The following is an 8,608-nucleotide window of genomic DNA, read 5'->3' as shown; positions in this document are numbered from 1 at the left end:
TTAAATTTTAATTAAGAAATAAAATAAATTGCCGTCAACTCTACATATCTCCACAAAATATCATTCTTATCCATCATAGTTTTTCATACTTGGATCTTGTCCATATCTGTACATACTCTTAGATCTACAGGACGCAGTCATGAGTAATGACGTCAAATTAATTAAAAATGAAAATATGCACTAACAACATTTCAACAACGATTGGTGGACCTTATATATTTGCCATAAGGTTTAAAATTATACGTTAACAGTGGGTAGCAGTGTCATTGATGATTTCATACAATAAATATCCCCTATAAAAACGTAAAACGTATTACTTACCGTAAGCTGGCTTGCAATAAGTTCCCTTAACACAAAACACTAATAGAAACACGAGTAAACTTTTAAATACGACCATGGCACAGTGAAGCTGGTCCCCATTAGCTAATGTTTAAACAATCCCTTTCTTTAAGTACCTGCCAGGTATATCTCGCCCTCAATGAGCAAAAATGACATTCCAACTAACGTTTTTATGAGGATCTTTCCGCCGTAGATAAAACAGTCCGTGTTGGAAATTCCTTAAGTTTGGGTCGATTCGTACTAATAACGACACACTGATTGTTGTTACTTTTAAAGACAAGTTAAGACTTCCGATGCTGTTGCTTTCCAGCTGTCATTCGAGATCTTGTAGGTAACAGTCAACAAGTTAGTTGACCTACTACCTTGACAAAACCTAAGTGCATAGTTGCATTGTTTTTGTGTTTGGTTGGTTAACCAATAAATGTTATAACTACCCGAAAATTTTCAAATTGTTTACTTTTATTTAAATACCTAAAGATACAGACATAGACAACAACGACTATCATATCGGTGCTGAAGAATAAGGTTACTCTTACATAAAGCTAAATTGACACAATCACACCTCAATCATCACCTTGACCGGCATCTGAGCAGGATGTTACAGGTATTTCCCTGGCTCACGACCACAGTGTAACGGTACATCACGGTGCCATATATGGACGTCAACATTTACTCTCATCTCTCATGACATATTTTGATACGTCATAATCGTCATTGACAAGTTATAATGAGCCCGTCGAGTGCGAGTATTGGCTATGTTCGAAGCGCGTGGTGGAGGTACTAAAGTAGGGTTGCCATAAGTGTGGGGTCTCAGACCGGGACATTTAAAGAATAATCGGCCAAGAGCATGTCGGGCCATGCTCAGTGTAGGGTTTCGTAGTTTCCATTCTGTCAAAATAGGCCAAATGGGGCCTAATAGTAGGTAAGTATCATGTAAGAACATTACAAGCATATGGGAGTACTTTTACTAAGAAAAGAAGATTTTTTGCAATAACTCAAAACCGATTGGACCGATCATGTTCGCTATAGTTTTCATTGAAAGTACATATTTATTAAGCTTTTGTTTCACGATTTTTTTTCTTATTTTTTGGACCCATTGTTCAAAAGTTAGAGAGGGGGACACACATTTTTTTTCTTTCGGAGCGATTTTTTCCGAAAATATTTACTACCTATATCAAAAATGTTTTTTTAAGACCCTTATTCGTTTTGAAAGACCTATCCAACGATACCCCACACTATTGGCAAAACAAAGCAAAAAAAAAATTTCAAAAAAAAAGCATTTTATATGGGAGGTGCCCACCCCAAAAAAAAATATTGTTTTTCTTTTATCGTTCTGTCACAATGCATGAATTATGTATCCATGCCATGCCAAATTGCAGTTTTCTAGTACTAACGATCACGGAGCAAAGCCTCGGACAGACAGACAGACAGACAGACATGGCGAAACTATAAGGGTTTCTAGGTGACTACGAAACCCTAAAAAGTAGTAAATGTAGAAAAAAAGGAACTTTTATTACAACAATAGGTAACTTAAAAGGTTTAGCCCTTGCCTAAACACAAAACAACTTTTAACACAGTCATTAAATGCCAGCAACCCGCCAGTCGGGTTCTCTGTTTGTAGTCGCTTTTCGCTACAAAGCGGAAAATGCACGTTATAATATTTTGTTTTACCTTGATTTTTCGTTTTTTGTTGATTTTCAATGTTATTCTAAAATTTATTTTGATCTTATTACGGGAGAACGGCTTTAGAAAGTAAAAAAAAAGTATGATAGTTATTTTACCATTTTTGTTTAGTATTCAATAAAGAGGGAAGTACGAGAAAAATTTGTTACTTAACAATTGCCTAACTTGTTAAAAAAAGAACTTTAAGATAAATTTCTACAAGTACAATTTACAATTTTCTGACTTGTTTAAAATACACCATATTTATTTTTCAAATTTTTTAATGAATATTTAATACCTTTAAAATTATATTTAATGTTACGTACGCGCTTTTTCAGGCCGCGCGGTTCCCGAAAATGAGGCGCTGAGGTCTGTGTTCAGCGTTGAATAAAAAGTATAAATATATATCTATCTCTATTCACTATCTCCATGATAGAGTTCTGCAAGTATAGACTTTTTAATAGGGAATAATCCTCCACTTTTATAATATTAATTTGGTTTCTTAAATATGAATACTTTTGAGATATTGAGGAAATAAGAAATATCTACTTTTTCCCCCTTTTTTTGTTTAATAACTTTTGATATTTTTTGTGTGATAATAAACGCATCTAATACATTTTTCTAGGCAACATTACGAATCTAATGTGGTATTACACGTATTTTTAGGAGTATATATGTAGTATCTCTATTTTTCACCGTTTTCAGTTTCTCGAGTAGACTAAATCTGTTGACACTGTTAACGTAAATTCGTAAAAAGTGAACGGACAAGTGTCAGCGCTTACATCGTTCTATCCACGTACGATTAGCCTAGCTAGTTAGACTAGTGTTTATTGTTGGACTGTTGGTATATGTATATTTACCAAGTCCAGCCCCTACTAAGTAAATAGTTACTATGATCTTTAAAACCGGGACAATTTGCTTATCGGCCGGGACACCGGGACACCATGCTTCAAACCGGGACATGTCCCGGCGTACCGGGACGTATGGCAACCCTATACTAAAGGAACTTTCGGGCCCAAACTTCCTGCTATTTGACATTCTGATTCTATTCTAGAGGTAAATTATATCAGACGCCGAAATCGATGGTAGTAGAGATAAGTAATATCAGACGCCGAGCTCAATTATCATCACGGAGAATTTCGAAGAACTCGCTAATTTTGTATTGGAAATCGGGTGCTTATCACTGAAAGTGTTGAAAATTAGTAATTTTGTTAAAAAGTTCTATGAAAATATGACGTTTATAATGACACTACCTCACTTTATTATGTTCAAGTCGGTACAAAGTTAGCTTGAACGGACTCTATCTACATCCGTTTATTGCCCAACTAAAAATGCATGAGCTTGTCTTATTGCCTAGACGTTTATTAACGGGCCTATTAGCCTCGTGTTCTAATATTGACATATACCTGTCTGGACCCACCGACCCACGCAGGCCACACTATTATGAACATATTGCATTGATTTCATTGTGACATATGAACCAGACACAATTAATACAAGTAGTCGATACTCCTTCTAAGAATCTATTGGAGAAAAATATTGTTTGTACCAACTACCTCTTACTAGGGTTGCCACTTACGCTTAGACTATATCCTCCTTCTGATACTATCTTAGAGCGCTAGCGTTATGCACCCTGAAGGAGCGAAACAAGTCCAGAAAATTAAAATCATTTCGAGGACAGAACAACTTATTATTAGTATTATTACAACGATTTCTTTCTAAGTGTCTTTTCTGGCAGTTAATCTCGATTTGATTCTATAGAATTTCCTTTTCCTTTTCAAAAATTCTGAAATGTTTGTTTTAGTTAGGTACTGAAATGTCAAGCCACCAAACACTTGTCAGAGTTTCATGTATGGATTCCAGACCCTACTATATAGTGTGGACCCCAGCAAACTCACCGCATACCGACGCGGGCGCATGACTCACCTCACCGGGCTCACACGCACCAATTCGGTGAGATGACTCACCGACCAAGATAACTAGACCCAGGGAATCTATGGACTATCTTCTGTGGCGGGTCTATTTGTCTTGGTCGGTGAGATGAGTCAATGGCCGAGATAACTAGACCTAGGGAATCTATGGACTATCTTCTGTGGGGGGTCTATTTGTCTTGGCCGGAGAGATGAGTCAATGACCGAGATAACTAGACCTAGGGAATCTATGGGCTTGTCTCTGCGGCGGGTCCTGTGGCGGGTCTAGTTGTCTTGGTCGGTGGAAGGATAGGACGGGTTATGTCATATGAAAAACCTGATAGCATTACTGTAACATGGTTGAATCATTAGTATGTAAAGATAAAGATACTGTTGATGTTATGATTGTATAATTGTGATATAATATAATGATTATTAATCATCTAGCCGCCCAGAGGCCTATATAAGATCATTTAATTAAATTTTATTCTAACTGTCTCTCTCGCTTTCTAGCTATCTATATATCCCACATGGTGGTGGGGTCAGCTTTCCTGTTTAACCTTCTCCACTTCGCCCTGTCCACGACATCTTCCTCTGATAACTTGCACTCACTCATGTCCTTTAGCACTACATCCTTCCATCTTGACCTGGGATGGAAAGTTGTATAGTGCCAAATTTCCTATGTAGCCAGAAGCCCTTCTTTTTACGTGATACCGTAATAAATTTTATTCTAACTATTCCTTGAATGAATTTGTTAATTATTTATTATAACACACACATATTTCCTAATAATGAAAATACTACGAAAATAAATAATCGATCATATCGCCATATAATTGTTTGTAAACAAATTAATCAACGACAGGTCAACCGATCATATTACACGGCAGTGTTGTAAAATCGTGAGATTATATAATCGATACATCACATATGCTTTAATGGAATCACAACATAAGTTTATTGAAAATCATATGCGCTTACAACATTTTTACTTTTATTTTAACTCGTCTCCAAGGTTCAGCTGACTCATGAGAGTCGTGAGTCGATGTACGGAAGGAAATTCGCATTCAAAATTGAACCGTATTAACCGTGAAATAGATGGCTTTCTGGAATAACTATTAATGAAGACTTACGATGTTTCGCGGCATTTATAAAATAGTATGTTTTTATTTGCCCTGTGAATCAGAGCGTTATGACTTTTTTCTCGCGATTTTAGTTTTTGTTGAATTGTGCAAAAAATATCGGCATGAAAGTACATTCTCAGTAAAACCATATGAGTGCGTGACATGAGACAGCTATTAGGTTACAAATATTAATATAAGTACCTATACCACGTGACCCAAAATTCAACGATAAGCTGGCAACCAGAAGATGGACCTGCTCATGACTATGTTGCTATTTAAATAAAAATTTACTAGGTATTAAGTACTTACTTAACCCATAAAAATTAACTACTTACCCCCTTAGGGCCACTTGCACCATTCACTAACCCGGGGGTTAACCGGTTAAACCTGGAGTTACCATGGTTACCAGTACAATTTGACACTGGATTACCGGTTTAACCGGTTAATCCCGGGTTAGTGGGATGGTGCAAGTGGCGCTTATTCATATAACGAGCCTGATTTAGTTAAATTATGTTGTAATTGAGGTTTGAAGCGCCTTTATGAATAAGGGGGTTAAACTGTATAAATGTAAAAATAACGATGTAAATAATGACATTTCCTCCAACTACATTCGCGAACATAAACATTTTTTTCAGTGCATCGCAAAAATGTCCACGAAATCTTACGTTGCCAATTTCCATGTACAGTCAGCAGCAGGCGTATTATGGATGGCTTTATCCACGTGATAAAATTACTGTCACTTTTTAACACCGCGGGATAGAAAGTGACGGATACCGTTTTATCACGCTGTCACGTAGACAAAAACGACCATCATATCCGTGCAGCTTAAATATATATAGATTGTGCACCTGCAACACCAGTGCGTTGCAGGGATTTACGATGGGAGAATGCTCTTATCTTGAAGACAGTATCGGTCCGGAAATACCGTGGCCGACAATCAGTTCATTCCACATTTTAGCTGGACAGGAAGACTTAATACGTACCTGCGATATAATTGGCCACTTTGGTTATTATTAGGTATTTATTTGACGCTGACTGTAGCCACAACTGCCACAAGACGCCGGCGACTTAGAGCGGCGCCAGCGACTCAGAACGGCGCCAGCGGCGCGGCGCTAGCCATCACCAGGCTGCTTGCCAACGCGTTTGTCAACAAAATAGGTCATCGTACGCGTCATTTTTGAATTGGGAACATTGCCCTACAAACTCTGTTATACAGTGTCGACACTAGCGCCACTTCAAAAATTAGAGCTATAGTCTGTACTTAAATAAAAGTAAACAAACAGTTTGTACATTTCCGGGTTGTTATAGATGGTTCAAGCAAATCTTGTCAGTAGAAAAAGGCGCGAAATTCAAATGACCTATGAACGATATCCCTTCGCGCCTACATTTTTCAAATTTGCCGCCTTTTTCTACTGACAAGATATGCTTGACCAACTTTATAACATTTATTGGCTAACCGACCAATTACAAAACCGCCTGGATCACTGAACGACCTGACTTTAACCTACTTTATTTGATCGTGTATAATGTTTTCATCTACCCTCAACTGGCTTAAGAAGCCATTTGAGGGTAGATTTTGTTTACTTTTATTTAAATACATAAAGATACAGAGTAGGTAGGTAGCTGACACCCGACGTTGACGTCATTGCTGAATAAAGTATACCTAGCAGTCAAAAACTTTCTATTTCACATAAAGAATACCAACTTCAAACAAGTGCGAGTCGGACTCGTCCACCGAGGGTTCCGTAATTTTTAGTATTTGGTTATAAATAAATAAAATAAAATAAAAATCATTTTATTTCGGATATAAATCCATAGTTAGTTACATTTAAGATTAACTTATAATATAGTGTTAGTAGAATTACAATGTAATCTTAACCTAAACTAAGTAGGTACTTAACTACTTATTTACAACAGTGGAGTTTTGTCCACTGCTGCAGCAGAGGGGAGTCCCACCTATCCAACAACGCTATCATGATACTGTTAGCGCTGCTCCGCCAGCGGCTAAGTAAAGAGGCGCACCGCTTCCGCATGATGGCCGCAAAACCGTCGACTTGCGCCTCCCATCCCGGAGGCGCTACAGTGACGAGGCAGCCCCATCAGCATACTGAAAGAGTTGTTGTATTGCACTCGTAGGTCGCTGTACGCCCGCTGCGTATAGCTACCCCACAGGCTGCAACTGTAAAAAGACTATCAGTAAGCTTTGAAAAGCGTCACTTTAACTGCATGTGTGCATAGCCTCAACAAAAATACATCATCTGTGAAAGTTTCAACTGTCTATAGCTATCACGGTTCATGAGATACAGCCTGGTGACAAACTGACAGACAGATAGACAGACGGTCAGTGGAGTCTTAGTAATCTAAGGGCCCCTTTTTGTACCCCTACCTACGGAATCCTAAAAAGATCCCAACGAAATGATAGAATTTTTCTTTTTGAGTTCGCTTAAAAAGAATTCGCCACTTCTGCCTTCGCCTTAATTGTTTAGCCTTACAAAACAAGCAGAAAAGTCATAAAGATTATCTACCTATACTTAAAGATAAGTATAGGTACTATAATCTCAATTATTATAGGATGGGGAAAAACTTTCTATAATTCCCCGACAAGTACCAAATCGATATCCAATATGTACCTAAATAAATATAATAAAATTACAGCTGAGTGATTACAGCATGCAACCCTCTCAACTGGCCAGGGCCACATAATGCATAACACTTGATCGGTGCACTTCACTGTCACTCAAAACAAGTGGTCGTTATCACTTATCAGTTATCATACATGGCTGGGAAATTACTGAAAATTGCTTGGCATTTGCTGGCGCCTGTTTTGTAGGAATCGATTTGAACTAGACGCGTTGTTGGCAAGTGCATTAAAATGACAGCTCTGACAGGACACAACACGCAACAATGGGGTTGGCAACTGTCAAAGGTTTACGCCATCATAGGTTGCCCCTTTTCCTATGAGAGGCATCCAATCCAGGGCATAAAATTCTATTAAAAAAAGAAAACATAAATGTGACACAATTCTAGGGATTGACAGGACAAGCTATGCTGGCGCCATCTCGCTGCCTAAATATTACAGGGTTCTGTGTTTCACTTTTATCGAACTGAAATTTGAACATTGTCATAGTGACATTAAGTCGAATTTCAACTATCTTAAAAATGTAACATAGAATCCTGTAATATTGGGCCAGCGCATTCTGCTAAATACTTCGACCGGCCAACCCCATTTATCGAAAACTGATTTTCAAGTTGCGTTGGGTTGCCCCGTGTGAGAAAGGCCTTAGGTAATCTTTCTTCTACCGCTCAGTAATTTCTTCAATTGAAGATTTCTCGTGAGTTTCATATTGAAGTGCGAACTTGTGAAGATATCGTGTTAAATCGCTAGTCTAGACGACAGTGCGTAATCACTATTATTAACCTCTGGCACACTGTCTGGGTCAGGACGGTTTGACTCATCATCATAGTGACAGTAACTAATGCTTTTACTGATAGGTATGTTTTTCAGAAGATATAAGAGTTAATGAATGAAATGTATGAACATTTTAAATTCGCTGTATTTCTTTAACTAGATAT

This window comes from Cydia splendana, chromosome 5, assembly GCF_910591565.1.
Source record: "Cydia splendana chromosome 5, ilCydSple1.2, whole genome shotgun sequence".
Classification (NCBI taxonomy): Eukaryota; Metazoa; Arthropoda; class Insecta; order Lepidoptera; family Tortricidae; genus Cydia; species Cydia splendana.
The sequence above is the reverse complement of the archived record's forward strand: the minus strand, read 5'-3'. Positions refer to the sequence as shown.